This window comes from Castor canadensis, chromosome 2 (genome assembly GCF_047511655.1).
Source record: "Castor canadensis chromosome 2, mCasCan1.hap1v2, whole genome shotgun sequence".
Lineage (NCBI taxonomy): Eukaryota > Metazoa > Chordata > Mammalia > Rodentia > Castoridae > Castor > Castor canadensis.
In genome coordinates this window covers 136,197,087-136,217,935 of record NC_133387.1, presented here as the reverse complement: position 1 = coordinate 136,217,935, position 20,849 = coordinate 136,197,087, and the positions used below count along the sequence as shown (strand labels likewise).

At 36.3% G+C, this 20,849-nt stretch overlaps 1 long non-coding RNA gene across 5 annotated transcripts in view; it reads left to right on the top strand.

Annotated features, from left to right (window-relative positions):
- Window positions 1–20,849, top strand: part of LOC141420801 (uncharacterized) — a 183,336-nt gene that overhangs the window by 122,825 nt on the left and 39,662 nt on the right. Inside the window, exon 2 of one of the 5 annotated variants that reach the window (XR_012445450.1) lies at window positions 10,831–12,001. The exons of 3 other annotated variants lie outside the window; for them this stretch is intronic. This is a non-coding gene — a long non-coding RNA (uncharacterized lncRNA). The remainder of the gene's footprint in view (window positions 1–10,830; window positions 12,002–20,849) is intronic. One more of the 5 variants, XR_012445451.1, reaches the window with a different exon arrangement.

The window sequence follows — 20,849 nt, the reverse complement described above, 5'->3', positions numbered from 1 at the left end:
CAGGTGACATGCATAGATTTCCTCCTTCCAACTGCCCATCCATATCAGAAAAGAACATCACTGGCTTGAACTTAACAGACTAAGCTCTCTTTCCTGAAAGTAGCCATTGCTATTCACCAAGAATGGCCAGGTAGTGGCCACTTTGGACTTCTATCACTTTTCCTTGGTTACATGTTGTCAACAACTTCAAGGAGTACACTAAATATTGTGTCATTCTTCTTTGCTTTCTATTGTTAATGCAGACTTTTCCTTTCTCATCTCTGGTCACTTAAATGAGATTTAACTAGGGGTTGAAAAAAAGGTTTTATCCCTGAGCTCAAGTCAGATTTCCCAAGAGCCTCTGATGCTAGTCTGGAATGAATGTACAAGTTGGGTTCAGTTTGCCACACTCCCTTTTCTTCTTGTTTTGTACAAGCCTGCTGGGACCCTTTAAAGAGCTTTGAACAAATTCAACCCTTCATCCACACAAAAGTACAATAGATCAGTTCTCCTCTTTACCACCCACAACAGTGCAGTTAGGGGAGTAGAGAATGCACTTAACCCCATCCAGACTCACGGCCCCACTCTGTGGGCATGCTTTCAAACATTTCTGTATTGCCCTTGCTCTCTAAGCACACAGCCGGCTACTGCAATCAATTTCTGGGAGCATGATTGACATATTTTTCTCTGCCAGTCAGACTTCCTTTACAAAAGCATATAAGTTTTCTACAAGAGAATTCAGATACTTTATAAATACCTAAGTCACTTGTAAGATGAGGGGGGAGTCGTATGGATGTGACTACTATATTGCCAGTCACACAGTAGGCACTAATGTCCCATTTGGATCTTGGTGGCTCTGGTTTCGTATTCCCCAGGTTACACTGTACTCCAAGGCTCAAATTCATATTGTACCTTCCTTTTGTTCCCTGTGTCCTACTCTATAGGATAACAGTGTTTCATTTTTGTGAGAGAAGTTAATAACTTAAGCAAAAGGGAGACACCACAGTGTTCTGTATCACAGTGTTCCTTCCCCTCCTCTCCCCCACCACTTTCTGGGAACTCAACCTGCACCAAGAAGACCATTGGATGGAAATTAGCAGGCAGGAAGTTTATCAGAGTGTGCTTCCAGGATGTTCATCTGTGGACGAGAAGGGAAGCAAGTAGGACCAAGCAGAGGGAAAAGTCAAGCTGAAATGCTGTTTGGGTGGAATACTGCCACCAATCCTGTGGAGATTGCTGAAGGGAAAATTATTCTCTGGTTTTGCCTAGCACTGGAACAGAAGGCTGGCCCTAAAATCATGGAATGCCAACACTTGATACAATGGTCACATTAATATCAGTGAGAATCGATAAAGAGGAAGACACAAATGACCTGTAAGGAAACATGTCTTCTTTATTACTGCTTAGTCCTTTATAAGCTAAAGTAAAACATCTAGGAATTACATTCCTTACTATTATATAGCCTGTGGTGCTAACGTAAGATAAATCTTTTCAATGCTATTTGCTTTTTGTGCCTCTTAGCCTGATTCTTCTGAGCTCCAGATTTAGAGTCTTCTGCAAAAACCCAGGTAGATAAAGTAAAATTTTCTATCAGTAGCTCCTACAGCCCTTGTCCAAGGACTGGCAGAGGAATAAGACCTGAGCATTTATTTCTTGTATTTCCATAATTCCTTATAGTGTGAAAAATATTTTCTGAAAGTAAAAGGGTCAGGTGTAGTGCAACCTAATAGAGATTTATTAAAAATTATTGAGGGCATGTGGAGTGATCGAGGCAGTAGATAGTCTAGTCCATGCATACTCACAGTGATGACATTCCAAAGAGTGCTGGGAGTAATTAGTTCTTATATCATCTCAGAACAAATAATTGATCTCTGAGAATTTCAAAATTGAATGTGCTAGAATATTGGTCTCCTACAAATCCCTGTCAGCTAGGATGTCACTTTAAAAGTGAAGCCAAAATTGTGAGAGGAACTTCCAAATTGTCACTGACTAGTAAGATCAATTTTCTTATATATTCAGCTTCTGGCTTAGCTCTACTTCTGTGGTATAAAAGAAAAAGTAATACTTTCTAAAGCAGAACACTCTACTTTCTTATTTTTTCTAGTTCTGTCCTTACATAAGCTGACTGGACTTTCTAGAATTTATTATTTTGTTTATAAGAATTAGGGTAATATCTGTAGTAATTTGAACAATTTAATACATTATTTTTCATTAGAGCAGGTGTAATTTGAAGTAGCAGATTTTATGATAAGATCCCTAAATAGGCATGTGTCTTAAATTCCTTTGTCCTGAAGTCAGAGGTTAAGAGGAGAGAAAATAATAACTTTACAGTGGAAAATCTTGACAAAGCCTATTTCAGATGCATACTTAAAATCAACACCACTAATAATAAGTCATGTTATAGGATATTCTCTTTACCTGATGTTATGAAAACAGATTTTCCAAAGGGATATCCCAACAGGTTCTTAGGACTGACTGTATCCTCAGTGCATTAACTCTTAAGTCAGAAATGAGAGGTTCTTTGCTTATAATTTGGCCCATACTCAGCCTTAATTCTTCCCTCCCTTTGTCAACTATGGATCTGTTCTGTTTTCTAGAATATGCATCAGTTATCCACACTAAGGCTAGGAAAGCTTAATGGTTTATCCATCAATTCCCATTCCTTGTTGACTGAAGGTTATTAGAGGCATTTTCCCAGCATTTCTGGGCTGCTCTGCACATGGGTTTAGAAACTCTAAAGAAATCCCTTTGATAGAAGCAGAGAGATAAACTGAAATAAACTGTCAGGAAGCCTAGGAATTTTCCACCATGACTCTCGGTGAATTTAGAGATGGGCTTGAGGTTATTAGACAGGGCGTATGAGGCTTTCTGCCATTCTATATTTTAAGATTCCAAGACTCATACATCTCAAAACCTCCATCTTATGTTTCAACATAAGTAACTATCAAAGAGCCTGAGATGGGGGACTCATCTATTTTATTGAAGAGGATGGTCCTATAGAGCAGGAGTGAGTGACAAATGGATTGAAGCTTAGTAAAGGAAAACCCAATATAAACATATGACTGATTGCTGAAGACCATGAGACTTCCCCCCAGACACATAAAACTCTGTCTAGGAGTCTCAAATGGGTTGAAAGGGAGCCAGCTGGAACATATTTGATCACTGGTAATGGAGCAGTGTCAGCTCCACATTGTTCCAGAGGGCTCCAAAGTTTCTGTGGTACGTGGCACAGAGGGAGATGCTGTCAAACGGCACCTGCACAAAGTCAGTCAGAGCCCACACAGAGCTAGTTTCTGCAGCTGCAGCTTAAAAAAGACAGGTAAGATTGAGAAGATGTGAACTGGTGCGTGAGTGGTATCTAACCAAGAACTGAAACAAAATAGAACTAAAATACTGGCAGTAACGTGGAAGGTGAAGGAAGAGATGCATTAGAATTCTTTCCATCTTTATCTTCCACCTGACCAATACAAAGTCTAAGATCAATCACCCTCTGAGTCAACATTCATGTTAACAAACAAAGGTGAGCACTAAAATACTAGATACAAAATCAATAAATTCTCCAAGTAGTAAAAGGGGAAAGGGAACAGAGGATTCAATCAATCCAAGAAGTCAAGAAAATAATTAGGGGAGAAAAAAGGGTCATAAAATCCATAACACAATAGAATTACCAAATGTAATAATTAAACATACCTTTAAAAGGCAGAAGATCTAAATAGCTTTTAAAAACATTGGTTACAGGCTGCTGGAATGCAATTTGAAAACAAATTTATAGAAGAGATACAATTAGCGAATACTAAATAAAAGAAAGTTAACAGCAAAATATTCATTTAAGATAGAATCTTATATCATGCCTTACTTATTCCTAAATATATATTTTACAGGTGGAAAATGTACTATGCATATTGCATAACCTCAGAATTAAGCAAGTATGGCAGATTTTATTAGGATGGCACATTTGTCAATGTCTCCCTGAATTTATATTATAGTTCTCTCAAACTGGTAAAGTAAATAAATAAATCAGGAAATATAGAGAAAATGTGAACTATTAGCAAGCTAATTCTAATAAAAATGTCTAGAACAACCCTGCAGCTAAGAAAATATAACATTTATAAAATTTGATTCATATGAATGTTATCTTCTCCTATTTCTACTTACCTTCTAGTCCCTTTTCCCTCTACTAATGGCATGTATTTTATATGTGTATATATAAATATTGAGCATATTATCAGCTTATTTATGCTATGTGCTTATATATGAATAAACATACACACAGATTTGGTTCCCAAATGATCACTATACCAACCATGGTATGACTATAGTGGAACTAAATAAGTCAATGAAGTTTTCTGCAATAAATTTAAAAGAACTTATGTTATTTTGCCTACTTTTATATTTAATGAACGCATGTACTTATGTACTTTTATTTATTAACTCAGAATCAATTGAGTTTCATCTGCTTCCCTACTCCAATATTATTTTGAAGCCTATCTAATAAATCAACCCTTACAGCCACATGTTGAACTTTTTATGAATAAAATAAGCACTCTAACCTACAGAATCTTCAAAGCTTCTGCATCCTACAGCTTTGCATTTGTTGCTGCTATTACTATTGCTTTATGAAAACTTAGGAACAAAAAAATAAGAGTAGCCAATGAAGGATAGTTACAACACTAATTTTGGCCTTTTAAAAATTCCTTCCTTCTTTTTAATGTATTAAGGTAGATATTTTAGGTAGCCTAAGATTTTCTGAAGAAATATTTCTTAATATACAAAATAACTTATTTTCAAAATTAAAACTTAAATGCATTACATCTAGATTTTTATGAGGAAACCACTAGGAAATACTCAGAACCAAATAACAAATGATATTATTACTTCCACCTTCTCTTTCTTTTTAAATTGACAAAATTCCAACTAAATGGAAATGAAAAAAACACAATAGAGATAATACTCCATCATGACAATAGTGGTGACAGTCATCTATGCGTTCAAACCTAATGGCATAATTTATTCTCATGCTTTAATAATTTTCTGATATGTAGGAACACTGAATTGACCAATAATGATAAACTTTAATGTACACATTTTCATGGTTTACGTGCCAGGTATTTACATTTTAGGAGTGAGAAACCAACAATAAATAATCAAGACTGTTTTTGATTGTAGGAGACATAGACTGTGTAGGGTGGGATATGGAGTAACATCAATGAAAGAAAACAATATCCCACAAGATCAAAAGGTTTGAAGGCAAATTTTAACAAACCTTTTCCTTCAGTAGAGAGCAAGTTTATATTCACTTCAACCAGCACAGAATGTGGACCTCCTTCCTAGAGTTGTGTAGTGTTCTTTCTTTAACAGTCCCTCAAGGTAAACATTTACAAAATATTTCTCTAAATATGGGCATAAATCTGTACTTCCCATCATAAAAACAATTTAGAAGTGGACTACATTTCCTAAAAAATTTTTCCAAAAGACTCAAATGTGAAAAGCAAAAGTTTCTAATGAAACAAAGAAAACAGAACATCTTAATGAGCTCATAAAAGCAAACAAGGCCAATAAGTGAACTGTGTTTAAAATGTTTGCTTTTTTATGTAATAAATGCAGTGAAATTAAAATGTAAAACTTGAAAACTACAGATCAAGGGAACATAATTTCACCAAGAACAGCAGAGGATCATATTCTGTAGAATTGAAAAATTCCTAGAAATTGTCAAGAAAAGGCAGAAAGAATTGAGAGAAAAATGTGCAGAAACAATGAGAAAAGAATCACAAAAGACAATGAAAGTTACAATGACAATAAAAAGATAAAAGAAATGCAAAGTAAACTTACTTTGATTTACACAGAAATGCTGTCAGAAATTCTGACAAAACTGAGAGTTGGAATTTTCAGATATGTTACCAAACTACTCGTAGAGCTGTAAATTGACCCAACTGTTAGATATTGGACCAACATTTTAGGAGATATTTTTAAGAGATATGTTTCTCCCAAATTTGTTTATAAATCATAGGGCATATGCATTTATACTCATAAGAACACTTTTAGAGGACCTTGTTTGTATAAGACATGGGCAAGTGTATTTATCACAGTAAAAATTATGGTAATGAAAAAAGGGAGTCTAATGATGTCAGTTAAAAATGGATAAATGGGGCTATAATGAATAATGGCATATTCCTCAGAATATATATATATATTCATATATATATGAACGTGCTTTTGCATATACATGAATATATGCATATATGTGTGTATATAGAGAAAGAACATGTATCTTATATGTGCTATATAAGATATATATGTCATATATATGTAAGTTGTATGAATAAGCATGAACAGGTCTTTCAAAGTTAATGGGGAAAAAAATGGGGAGGAAGGCAAGTTCCAGAAGATACCCAGTATGAGAACACATATATAAAACTGTTTTTTACAAAATTCAAGGAGATGGTGTTTACTCCATATTTTTGTAGATTTAATATGTACATAACCATAAATACAAGCTTATTCTTTGCAGAAAAAACAGTGTGACCAAGAAAACCATCCAGAAACCATACAGTAAATGTGTTTAAACTATTTTAACAAACTTGTGCAGAGATTTCCTTTCATAAAATATATCAATTTCCATTTAAAAATACCAAGGCTTTCCATGCCAACCTACAAGTCATTGTGTACCCCAGAAAATATGATAGTCTTAGAACTGACAGTCACCAAGGAGAGCTGCTTAACTTCAGGCCCTGACAGATTGCCACAAACATCAAGAGCAAGCCACTGCATATGGGATTCTGAATGTAAGAGCTTAAGAAAGAAAGTGAAAACCAGCTTCTTTCCTCTCTAGAAGACCTCAGAACTGAAAAAGTATTGATAATGAAAGAAAACTAACTCTGGATTTCCACACATAGATTGATAGGTCCTTCACTCAAGCCCTTCAAAGGAAGTACCTTGACAGCATTTGTCAGCATGACTTGTGGGCTGCCCCAGACTAATACTTTTGCACTAAATCCTTCAGTAATAAAAGGGAAAAAGAGATATAGGGAAAAGTTGTAGAAGTAGAAGATTGCAGTCCAGTTGTTAAAGACGACAGCATAACCCACATGAGAATATGCATGGTCCAAGAGGAAAGAAAGAAAGTATACCACAAAAAAGTGACAAAACATAGCCAGTGTTCATGGGCAAGGACTCAATGGAATAGACATGGAACTGGATTATGATGGTGCTGGAACAGTAGGGCCAGAATACTCCCAAGTCAGTGAAGGTTTACCCTATCCCTAAGGAGCTAAATAATAGGGTAACTATAGTCTATTACAATTTATTATGCATTTCAAAATAACTAGAAGAGTTTGAAATTTCTCAACATGGGAATGATAAATGTTTAATGAAAAGCTAATTGATGTGATATGATCATTACACATTGTATATATGTATTAAATTATCATAATGTACCCCATAAATATGTCCAAATATTATGTGCAATTAAATTGGAAACAAATAAATAGGTTTTAAGTACAACATTTTTTAAAGATTAAATGATGGAATATTAATCAAGAACTTAGTGTACTGGCTGTCACATAGTACAGACTCAACAAATAGCAGTGATTTTGAAACCTTGAATAAGAAAGATATTGACTTGAGAGTAGTTTCCTGAGATTCATAATTTAATGTCCTAGCAAGAACACCAGGAAATGGTATGAAATTGCTACAAATATGACTCCTAGAAATATGAAAATAGCAATGACTTGTGCTGGAAAGGTTAAAATGCTAGCATTTCCAAAGAAGTTAATGAAAGAAGGAATTTTAAAAGCCTTAAGGAAGTAAGCATGTTAGAAATACTATACTATCTTCACTTGAAGACCTGCCAGAGGATTACACTCCACAGGAAAGCCCTTTGCAGACAACACCTGGCAAGGCCAGAAGGAACGTGCCATTGAGAAGGGAGCCAACCTCACCAAGATGTTAAGTAGTAGCTTTACTATAGATTGAGGGTTGATGTACATTCTATACAAGAATGATTGTAGAATTTTTAACCCTATTGAAACCACTGTAAGAAGGGGACTAAGATAGAAAGAAGAAAAATAGAAGAGATAAACCAATTCAGATTACAATACATATATACATGGAAATGTCACAAGGAAACTCTTTGTGTAGCCATCTTAAACAAATGAAAATGTCATTTTTCTCTTTCTTTTCAAAAATTGGAGAACAAGGGGGCAGAAACAGACCTGCCTGGGGGGAGGTTGGTACCAGTAGGGCGGGGAGAAGGTGGGGAAAAGGAGTAGGAGGATGAATATAGTGCAAATACTGTGTGCACATGTATGTAAATGGAAAAATGAGATCTGTTGAAACTAGTCCAGGAATGGGGGGAGAGGGTGATGAAGGAGAATGGTGGAGGGGGTACATTGAAGTATGATATATTTGATATATTGTAAGAACTTTTGTAAATGCCACAATGTAACCCCCCCACCCCCTGACTCAGCACAACAAAAAAAAAAGAAAGAAATTTTGTAACAGAACTTCACTAGATTAGGAAAATGAAATAATAGGACCTCACAAAATAGATGCCAATCCACAGAGCCAGAATTATCACAGTGATGGCAAAGTTAAGTGGCAATGGAAGGTATTGAACCCACACAAAACTATGAAGATAGCTAATGGAACAGCAACCCTAGGAGCAAAATCAGTGGGTAGCCAACAAGGATACTTTTCAACTTATACCAACAAAAGTCAATGATGGATGTCAACTCTGAGGGAGGGAGCCCCACTGAAAAGTCACAATCCTTTGGGTAGTTTCTAATCCTGAATCAGTTGTCATGCTCAGTCCATTTATTGAAGGGGTAGCCAAGTGTCCAGCATGTACGCTTCTGCAAAGCCACAGCAAGTATATGTAGTAATGACTCTCCCGAAGTATCTTTTGACCATTTCCTTAGGGAAAGTCTACACTGGGAAAAAAGAAATTTACAAACATTTTGATAATTGTTGGACAAAAGACATGAACCGATAATGAAGCCTTAAGATCCAAAGAATTATGAAAGAATTGAGGTATATGAGGGTTGGAAAATAAATGGAATCCTAGCTAAAATCAATTTTACAATGGGTCAGATGATCTTCAGACCTTTGTGGTGGTAATTTGCACATTAAATTATAAACAAATGATTTTGGAAACAGTATGTTTGAGAAATGTTACAATACCAGTATTTGGGCTGTGGCCTCCCGCACTCAACCATTAATCCTATAACCTAAATGGAAGCTTCTAAAACTGCCCCACCTATATCCAAAGTAGCAAATCAAAAACAACATCATATCTAGGGAGGGAAATAGTAGATGTCAGTGCCACCTTCAAAGATTTTAAAGATACAAGGGTGGTGATTTCCATTGTATTTTCATCATCTGCCCCCTACAAAAGCCAGGCTGTTCTTTATGGATTGCTATAAAAAGTTCAACCAAGTAACAGTTCCAATCACAGCCCATACCCTATCTCCCAATGATTCACTGCAGGGACTTAATTTATGCTCGCTTTCTCTTGCAAAGTACCAGCATGAAAAGGGACTAGTGCCCAACGAACTAACAATTAAAGGTGACACAGCAAGTCTCCCATTGAATTGTAAGCTATGGTTGGTTCATGAATACTTCAGCTTCCTGGTATCTGGAGACTAGCAAATAAAAAGTTATAATCATAGCAGGGAAAGTTGACCTTCATCAGAAAGAGAAGTTAAAACTACTTTTATATAGGTGACTCCTGGGCACTTCTTGGGACTCAGTTGCCCAATTGTGACTACACATGGACAACTACTAAATTCCTAGCCTGAAAAGGGCATAGTAACCAGGGACTAAAATACCTCAGAAGAAAATCTCTGGGTATATTGTTGACAGGTAAATGGATGCAATTGGAAGACATCATGTTAAGAGAAGTTAGCCAGGATCAGAAACACATGTTTTCTATCATACATGATAGATCCAGAGATAAACATATGCACAAAAACAAGCATGATCATATATAAACTCAGACATAGAACATGTTTGCAATAGTGCAATTATGGAACTCGGGGAAAGAGGGAAAGGAAAAGAGAATGATAGAGCATCAGTAATATCACATAGCACAAGATGTAAAGGTAGAGAGGATAGAAGGATGTGTATTGAAAGATGTTGAAAAATGGGGGCTGGGAGGTGAAGGGGTAAGGGAGAGCAATCGAAGGGATTGAACAGACCAAAGTAAATCACACTCACAGAGTGCATACATCAAGACACCCCTTTGAATGTCAACTTAATAACAAAAATCAGGACTGTAAAATAGGTACAATGTGTTTGGGCAGGGGGAGTACTAGTGGGGGGTGGTGAAAGAAGGAGATTAAGGTGATGGTATATGGTTGATGGATTTCATATACCTATATGAAACAGAACTAAAAACCTCTTGCAACTGCTTTAAATGGGATGGGGAGAGGGCAGAGGGGGAGAGACCATGGGGGCAATATAAATAATGTACAATATAAGTCTAATTGGAATTGCCACTACAAATTCCCAAAATAAGAATTATGACAGACCTAAAATTATGCCTATGATATGGACCTGGCTATTAAATATTCTAGAACCTAGAAGATAAAATTGTATTGACTTTTTTTTGCTGAATTTTACTTTTACTATTAGATATCCTTATTTCTGGGGTGTTGATATAAAAGTATAAACACAACTTTATGCATTTGTAAACTTCATGACTTTTCATATCACAGCACCATTTACATAGTTGAAAGTAGAGTAGCCTGTAGGATTTTTTGTTATTGCTGTTCAGAAATATTGTCCCTCTTTAAGTAGGGGAGCCTTTAAAACTGAGCTGGTGTTTTCACTTATTTCTGTCTCCTCTCTTTGAAGGTCATACAGCTACAACTGGAAACCCAGACCGTGACATCCATTATAAAGCTTGACTAGCTGTTTGTCTTTCCTCTAGGGTCAGAAGATGAGAGACTGGGCAGAATGAGAGAAAGGCGCTTTTAGATAAAGAGCACAAACTCAACTGAGGCCCCCTGATGGCTGAGGAAATGTGATCAAATTTCCAGGCCAATTTCTCCCAATTTTAATGAAAGTGCTGCTGCCTCCATTCCATGTTTAATTCCTTGGATCCTTACCATTTGTTTCCATTTCAACTCCTACCGTCATAGCACGAGCCTTCTGCACACTCCTGAGCATCTTAAAGATGACCTAAGACCCACTGACAGACCAGGATCACCTTCCCTCCGTACTGGAAACACAGTGTTCTTACATTTATTTTTCCAGGCCCTGGCTATAATTTTAATAGGTGAAGATGAAAATATACATTTAATGCTACTTCAAAATTATCTCTTGACCAAACTTATATGTCCTCAAAAATGGATCCTCAGCTTCTTTTGTTTGATTTCTCTCAAAGTTTCATCGTTCTGGGATTCAGTAACCCTTTACAGTCACCAGAGCATGATAATACAGTGATTTCATCGGTGTACGGGCTTCAGATTCTAATAGCTGGGTTTGTAGTTCAAACAAGACTTCAACAACAGAACCTGTGGTTCAAGCTGAATGGAGTTTGATTGAACAACCCCAGTTCACACTGCGGAAAAAAAAATATTGATTGCTCTACCCTCAAATAGTAACATTTTCAAACACTGAGCACTTCTCCTGCAAATGGCTTGTCTCCAAAATTTCACCAACTTCTGCTTAAGAGCAAAGTTCAAGGGACAAAGTAAGCAACTTTTAAGATAAAGATATTGATCTTTAAGAAACACTTCCTGTGTTTTAAACCAAGCAAAGACACAGCCTAAAACATCTAAAGACGCACATCCTATGACTACTAAGTCACAGTATGATTAAAGACACAGCTCGTGTTAGTGATTCTGCCTCGTGCAGTGGCAGAGAGAGTCGTGGAAGAGACACGTGGCAGGGCAGACTCCTACATTCTAAGATACCTTTCAGACTTCTGGCAGGTGGTAATCATTAGTAAGGACACCTGATAGTGTTGCCATGGCAACCCTGGGAGCAGACAGGATGGAAATGGAAGAGGCTCTCAACACTGGTAAGAGGTCAGCTATTATCCCAAAAGCCGTGCTTAATCAGTAAGCCAGTAAACTCACATCTTTGCCAATTTTTTGTCTTATGGTTAATACAGGTAAACATTAGTCAGTCATGATCCTTCTCAGTATCTTTGAACCAGCTAAGAGCAAAACTATAATACTTCAAAGTTAGATCATTTAATTGAGAGAATACAATGTGAACTTGATGTTATTTAGTTAGGAAAGGTTAAAATGTAAAGCTTCTGCAGGTTCTCTGATAACCCAATCTTTTTCTCTTACCATAAAGGCTATCCAACAAGTCTTTTTTGGGTTTTGTTTGTTTATTTTTCAGTACTGGCAATTAAACAAAGGTTTCACACATGCTAGGCAAGCACTGTCCCACTGAGCTATATCCATAACCCTTTTTATTTTGAAAGTCTCCCTCAATTGCCATGACAGGCCACAAACTCACAATCTTGCCTCCACCTTTCCAGTAGTATTAAGGGAGTACAAGAATTTTTTAATGCCCTTTCTTATCTTTCACAGCACATATATGAATCCTCATTAACATATGTATGTAGTGACTAATGGTAGATAAAAGGGAATTAACTCATTTTCTCTATTCATAATTTGTTACTGGGTCAGAATTATTTTGAACATCAATAGGTGCTTCTCCCTGAACTGTAGTTATTTATTCACTCAACAATCAAATGCTGTCAACTCTCATTACCTATCAAAATCCATCTCACAACTTCAAAACCTACTATAGCCCCTGGGGATTTATGTCTTCCCTAAACCATCAGTTAGTATATATCTTGAGAGAGTACAAGGTACAGCTAAGGTGCCTTATGAATCCCAGCACCCTACCTGCAAAGGGCATCAGATGCCTAAGTTAAATTCAGCCCTAGATATTTTTCTACTTACAGGATCATGTAATGTTAGACCTGAGTGGACCTGAGATTGTCTAGTGTCTTTGTGCTCTTTATAAAATGTTTCTTTCCATGTGAAGCAAGTAGCTTTCCTGAAGTCAAAAGATCACTGCACAACAAATCTGTGCTTGAAATATAGATTCTTGACTGTGCAAGAGATAGCAAATGCTTGTCATTTCTAGTCATATCTTAAACCTTCAAAGAAGAAGCCTTCTGCATTACCCAAGGAGCTTTGGAATCCATAACTGTACCATCATGCTACAGAGTTGAGAAATAAATTTGATTTGGTTGTGTACAGTGTTTGTGGCACAGAGAGTTCTCACCTGCTCTTCCCAGACTAGCCAGGAGTACCAGCTTTATGGGGCTTTTAAATTCCACCTGTTAATCCATTACTCCTCTGCTTTTCCAAATCAAATTCAGTCAGACTTATCTTCCTCTGTCTGAATGTGTCTCTTGATTGAGTGATGTTAGTTCAAGAAAAAACACTCAAATCAATTTAATGCAAATTCCCATTCACAGCCTGGTTGACCCATCAGGATAGTGACAATAATAGATTGTAGTACTTAATTCCTAAGGCATGTGACTCATCGAAGGCTTAGTAATCAATTTCCACTGCAGCGACTGCATAATTCGTCTTTGGCACTCTTAAGCTTTGGAATACCAAGTGCTTGTTCATTTTTTTTAAGGCCCACACATTCTTTTCCAAATAGTGAAGCCCTTTCCATGTCTCTGCAATCATTTCCTTATCTAAATTTCCATATGCTGCCCTGGCAAGGTGTCCCACCTATGAAGGCTTTAGATCAATAAAAATAATTGACATGTTTTGCCTTTAGTTGCAGATGCCCGGGATAGATTAAGTGCTACTCTGTCAGACAATTCAAAGATGACATGGAGGCTAGTCACTGCCTCCATCCACATTAGCTGTTAATTCTCCATAGGACAGCCAGTTGGGATCCTTATGGTCTAAACCCTGCGTCCCAAAGGTCCTGAACCTGTTATACTTTCTAAGAAACAGTAAAGGGAATCATATACAAGTAAGCTTCAGGGAGATGTCCTTCCCATTTTAAGAAAGGCATGATATGTTTTATCCAGACCATGTCCACATTTGTTATTTTTGGGTGACTCTTTTCCTTTGATGAAAGCAGTTACATTGTTGAAAGTTCTCTCTGCAAGCAGCTAAGATTTTTGTCTCAAGTTTTGAATCTGTAGATGAGAAAATTTTAAGAACTAACATCACATAAGTCTGTAAGAGAGAAGCATTTGTCACGGTAACTTCTTTTTACTAGGAGACAAGTCCTTGCCCATAATATTGGTCTTGCTAAAGAGAGATGTTTCCTCTGTGTCCGGGTATTCCCCCGTGCAAGTCATCCATGGGAGCTACAGTAGGCATTTCATTCAAGACAATGCTTCTGTACTTTTCTAAGCAAACAGTAAAAAGAACTGAAGGGGCTGATCAAGCCTCTGAGAACATAACATTTCTCTTATGCCTACAGCCCCATCTCTTTTGAAGTGAATCTCCGTTCTTTCATTTTATAAATGAAGAAACTGATATCTAAAAGAAGAATAAGAATAAAAGAGTGATGTTGACCCATATTTAAGGTTCTTCTCTTTTCTGAGTCAGTAGGAGAATGTGAGAAGTTTGAAGAAAGTTATTTTAGGGTATAAGAAATGAGGTGTGTCTCAAATTTCAGAGCACACCATTAGAAGGCAAAATTCTTTTGGTAACCCAGAGTTAATATCTTTATAAATATATTTATTTTACATATATATAATATAATGTAATAGGAATTTAATTACAAACAAACTCCTTCATAAAGTTTATAATATAGTAAATATAAACTTGAGATCTTTGGGTTGTATATTAATATTTGGTGATAAACAAAACATATCCTACTCTTAGCAGTCATTAAACAACAGCAAAGAAAATTTACACACTGGTATTAAAACTTACTAAATAACAAAATTTTATTTAACAGCTTTGATTCAATGTGAATTTTTGGCTAAAAAGTTGTTCTATTTTTTTTTTTCATTTTTCTTTTATTATTCATATGTGCATACTAGGCTTGGTTCATTTCTCCCCCCTGCCCCCACCCCCTCCCTTACCACCCACTCCACCCCCTCCCGCTCCCCCCCTCAATACCCAGCAGAAACTATTTTGCCCTTATCTCTAATTTTGTTGTAGAGAGAGTATAAGCAATAATAGGAAGGAACAAGGGGTTTTGCTGGTTGAGATAAGGATAGCTATACAGGGCATTGACTCACATTGATTTCCTGTGCGTGGGTGTTACCTTCTAGGTTAATTCTTTTTGATCTAACCTTTTCTCTAGTTCCTGGTCCCCTTTTCCTATTGGCCTCAGTTGCTTTAAGGTATCTGCTTTAGTTTCTCTGCATTAAGGGCAACAAATGCTAGCTAGTTTTTTAGGTGTCTTACCTATCCTCACCCCTCCCTTGTGTGCTCTCGCTTTTAGCATGTGCTCATAGTCCAATCCCCTTGTGTTTGCCCTTGATCTAATGTCCACATATGAGGGAGAACATACGATTTTTGGTCTTTTGAGCCAGGCTAACCTCACTCAGAATGATGTTCTCCAATTCCATCCATTTACCAGCGAATGATAACAGCCAAGATGCCCCAGCACTGACGAATGGATTAAGAAAATGTGGTATCTATACACAAAGTTGTTCTATTATTAACCACATTAAAATTTTTCTTCTTGCCTGTTTATCTCTTTGAAATTGAGTGTGATTTCATTTTAAGGGAAAAATAACTACTAAATTAATTTTGATAATAGATATGAAGTATATTGTAAACTCAATGCTTTGGAGCATCACAAGTTTGTACATATAAATAAAGCAGTGAGTCAACAAATTTGTTTGAAATATGAGTGTGATACAGATGATACATGAAAGTTCTTTCCTTTTATTTGTGTATAAGATTAATATTCTATTCCAAAGATAGTAGTTTTAATGTCAGTAAAGGGAAAATGAATATCTTTAGCTTCCATTTAAAATTTCAGCCTATAAAGCACAGAAGTCCCAAAGTTGCATCACTAAACAACAGAGACAATAAGACCCTAAAATTTCCAGAAGATAGAAACAAGTCAGCAGAAAGGGGAACAAGAATCAGAATGTCTTTGAAACATCAACACTTGCTATCTGAAGGCAATAGAACAATGCCTTAAAAATTCTAACAGAAAAAAATATTGTTTTATGCTTATACCTTATTGGTGATTTATATAGTCAGAGAAATCCAGGTTGAAAAAGACATTTTCAGATCTAGAATTAAAATATACCTCTCATGCACCTTTTCTCAGATGCTACTGGAAGATTCATTCCATCAAACCAAGGTTATAAACAATGACGACAACAACAATAAGATATATGATTCAAGAAGGAAGAGCTGAATACTGGAGAGCAGAGAAAGCCCCAAATGAGTAATAAGTCATGCCCAGAGAATAATCAATCCTTCCTGGTGCTGAGGAATAGAGAGCTGCAAGGGGAAGTTATCTAGGAACACTAGGGCACTGATGGATTAAATTTTGGCATATAGAAAAATCACTTGGTATTTCATTTGAATTATTTTTATAAAATAGATACCTAAAAACCTAACCACTGTATAAGAAGAGAATCTTAATTATAGTATACTACCTGGCTCAGCAGAGAGCAGTATTGTTACAGTCTTATTAGAAACATTAGCTTCATTAGAAAAGATGATAGATGATAGATAGATAGATAGATAGATAGATAGATAGATAGATAGATAATAGAGATAGAGATATAATTATGTTGAAAAATCATAAGATTAAGTGCTTAAGTCTGGGTTAAGATGTTGGGATAATTCACCAATGTCCACAATGGTATATAATATACAACTGCTGATCAATGGAGGGAAACATATTATTTGCCTATGTAGCATTAAATTACAGGTAAAACAGATAAGAGTTGAAAATACTTTCCTTTGGGAACCCTGGTAGAGTGGGAGGGAAGGGTCAAATCAAGGGACCATTGTTTTCTCTTAAATCTTTTAGCAATATTTGACTGAACTCCATGAGTGTATTGCTTTGGTTAATGCTTACAAATTTATTTTAATTTAAGATATTCTGATTGAAAGAATCCCCCCAGATACTGAGTAAGATGAACAAAATACAACTCATACCTAAAACACATTGATAACCTTAATGTCCCGAGAATTTCTAAATTACATTATGTTTCAGAAAGAAATGTCTTTGCTGGTAACCTAGCTTTGTAATAGAGCACTTGCCTAGCTCTGGGTTTAAGCCTCAGTACAAGAGAAAGAAAAAGAAATTCTTTTTAATGTTTACCCATTGTGGTTAGTTTTGTTTTGTTATCTGTACATTCAATGTATCAAAGTTAAGAATAAAAAGCCATGTGACACTGGGTCACACCAAAACCCTAGCTACTTGGCAGGCTGACTTCAGGAGGATCCTGGTTGCCAGGCCAGCCTGGGCACAAAAGGTCAGGAGACCCCATCTTGAGGGATGAAGCTAAGTGTGGTGGCATGTGCCTGTCAGCCCCATGAAAAGAGTAAAATAGGAAGATCACAGTCCAGGTGCACCTGGGTAAAAAGTGAGACACTATCTCCAAAACAACCAGAGCAATAAGGGATGGAGATGTGGTTCAAGTGATAGAACTCTTGCCTTACAAGCAGGAAATCCTGAGTTCAAACCCCAGTACTGTCAAAAAAGAAAAAAGTAAAAATTTTGGACTATATCTTACATGTGAGAAATAGTTTGTGTAAGTGTAGATTTGAAAGCTGAGGTTCTAGTAGAAACAAGCCAGCATACCTGATGAATAATCTCTTTGTTAATATTTCCTCAAAGTATGGATAAGATAAAGGGTAACAAAAAAGGGGGATTGCAGTATTCTATGGATCTAGATGCAGAAGGAGACATTCCACTGCAAAGCATAAAGAGTCATAAAAGAAAGAGATAGTTACAAGAACCCAAAAGAGTTAGATAAAAGGAGATTAATAGGGTATATTATATCTTAACACTTGGAAAATTTTCCTTCAAGCAGAGATGTTTCAATAATCTAAGACTGTCTACTTCTGTAAGAATCCATTCATATTAATTGGCTTTAGGAGAACATTTACATAATATGATAAATGCCACTCATTATCTGTGGGGTGAATCTATAAACCAAAGCATGGAAGACTTAGTTATAATTTATTTTTAAATCAAGCTTTGACATTTACAATCTTTTTTATAACTATAATTAACAGATTTGGTAAAAGAGGTAAGAGGTCAGGTAAATTTAGCAAATGCTTCATCTTTTCCAGCAGATACAATAAATTCTGTATAAATACTCATTCTTTTATTTCTTGATTTATCAGCTTTAAAGTTATGATGAAAACAACAGTTAATATTAAGTTATTGCCTTTTGGAAGTAGGACCAGAACTAAAAATTCATATTCTTATATTTTCAGTATTGTTTGAATAGAGAACCAATGTATGCATGTGATAAAAATGGTGAGTGTGGGGAAAGCAGTAAGCGCACCATTGCATTTGTACAGGAGCTGGATGTAGAATACAGAGGAATACGGTAGACAAAGCCAGGCGCAGGCAACTTCATCTGTTGGGTGTTTCCAAACACTTCTGGGAGTCTCCCTTGTCACCAGTGTCAGAAACCTCAGCGAGCAAGAGTAGAAGAATGACAAAACCCTGCATTTACCCTTCTAACCTGGAGTGACCAATGGCATGTTTGACTTTGAAGTGTTTTGAATATTTTATGATTCAGACCAAATGAAGACTCATTAAGTTCAGTTCTAAACAATATATACAGTTCCATGCTTTCACTTTTGTTGTGAGCCTTGAACTCTATAACTGTTACACTTAGGAAAGGTGACTAGACACCTGGTTAGTGAGTCAGAATGATGAAGGAACAAAGTAAATAATATAAAGGTGCAAGAAGGAAGCAAAATAGAACTGGGTGATAATGCACTGCATTATACCATCCAGGAAAGCATGACCCATCATCCTATCATATCCTATAAGCCCCAACAAGCCTATGAAGGCAGCATAGGGAACAGCCTTCACATTTTAATGATGCACATATAACTTTCTTCACACACAGCTCATGAATGCAAGGCCCATGAGAGCCTAGAAGTAAAAATCACAGATGCATGGTTAGACAAAGTCTGACTGCTGTCTACTCACACCCAGTCATGGTGAAAAGCACTGAATGCCTGTTAAAAAAAACATTGTGGTCTGAGGATACCAATGCCCACCTGCTGCTGTGTTTCCCTAAAATGCTTCCTGCTACAAGAAAACACAGGTTAGAGGTACTTTTGAATGAAGATTTATTTTTCTCACATTATAAGAATTCTAGAGGTAAGCTCAACATTGACACCATAGGCTCAGGCTTTTTGCTCACCATCTTTAAAATTTTGTATTTTGTCCACAAGCTTTCAATTTGTGATAGCAAGATGGCCATCAGGCAGCTCATTTGAGTTCCAGGCAGAAAGAAGGTAGAAGAGAAAAACATAAGGCTCCTAAGTTTTACTGAGGTTTTAAAAGGCTTGCTGAATGAAAGGTACCAGTAGTCCTCCTTAGTTTCTTTGCCCAAATTGAGTCATAGACTCCACCCTCCTCCCCTGCACTCAAATTTATCTAAGGGAATAGGTCTATGAGTAGCTTAGACAAATTGTGATTTTTTTTTGCTGTTGCTTGTTTATTTGTTTTATTATTATTATTATTATTATTATTATTATTATGAATTTATTCACATGTGCATACATTGTTTGGGTCATTTCTCCCTCCTGCTTGCATCCCCACCCTCTCCCCCGCCTCCCACAGGTTCTGCCTGTTGAAGAGTAGAAATAAGCAATAATAAGAAAGGCATAGCATTGAAACCTTAAAGTTGTGATTTTTGATCTGGGGTAAGATCTTAATGCTGAATTGGAAAACAATCTGCTCCATGAAAATCTGTGAGTTATTTAGAAAGAAAAAGATGTGGGTAGGAAGCAATGTATCTTTCATCCCTACCTTCTCTACCTAAGGGCTAATGAGCAAATAGTCTCATTCTGTGAAAACGGTTTAAATTTCTAGGTAAGATTCTCCCCATTCAGTTTTCTTTCATAATTAATGGTCCTCAAATGAATATCTAATGATTATTTATTTGTCTTAAGTTATTTATTAAAGCAGAGTGACATTTCAGGCAGACAATAGTGTAGCTGACAGCTGGTTGAGACTGAGGTGGGTTCCCGAAGTGACCTGAGAGGGTCTCAGAAACAAAATCATAGGAAAGGGAGTTTATGGTACAGCTGAATGTCAGAGAAACTTCTTCGCTTCTCCATGAAAGGGAGTAGATAGCTATTATACCCTAGCAATATTGATTTATAAACTTAACTAGCAAAGGGGGTAATAGTTATGCTGTGTAAGTACTTAGAAGTACTATTGCTTCAGCAAAGTCACCAAATATTTTAAAAAGACAAATGTGGTTATTGATATAACTTTCTAGTATATCTACAGCTGGACCAATAACATTTTTTTTGACACTGAGCCTCTTTCAAAATCTAATGCCCACCTGCTAAAACTATATGTGAAGTCAATGAGTTTCAGGATTTAAATTGTGAGCTTTCATAAACCCCATACGTAATATTTTTCATCACATTACCTTGAATGCAGTGATACAGGAATTTTTATAATACTGGGTAAGTGCAGGCTTGCTTTTTGATGGAGTTTCAACAGTAGAACTAGTTTATTACACCCTCGAGCTACATCCCTATCTGATTTGGCACAGTAATGAGAATTTTAATACTTATTAACCTCATGAATTTTGCAAGCTGATAAAATTGGAAGAAGGGACATCTATTGCATCACTGAGACTTTATTCAACAATCCTGTGTCTAATATGTTAAGGATATTACCATTGATAATACAGACTTGATAACTTACAGACTGATTTTTAACTATTACTCTTTTTT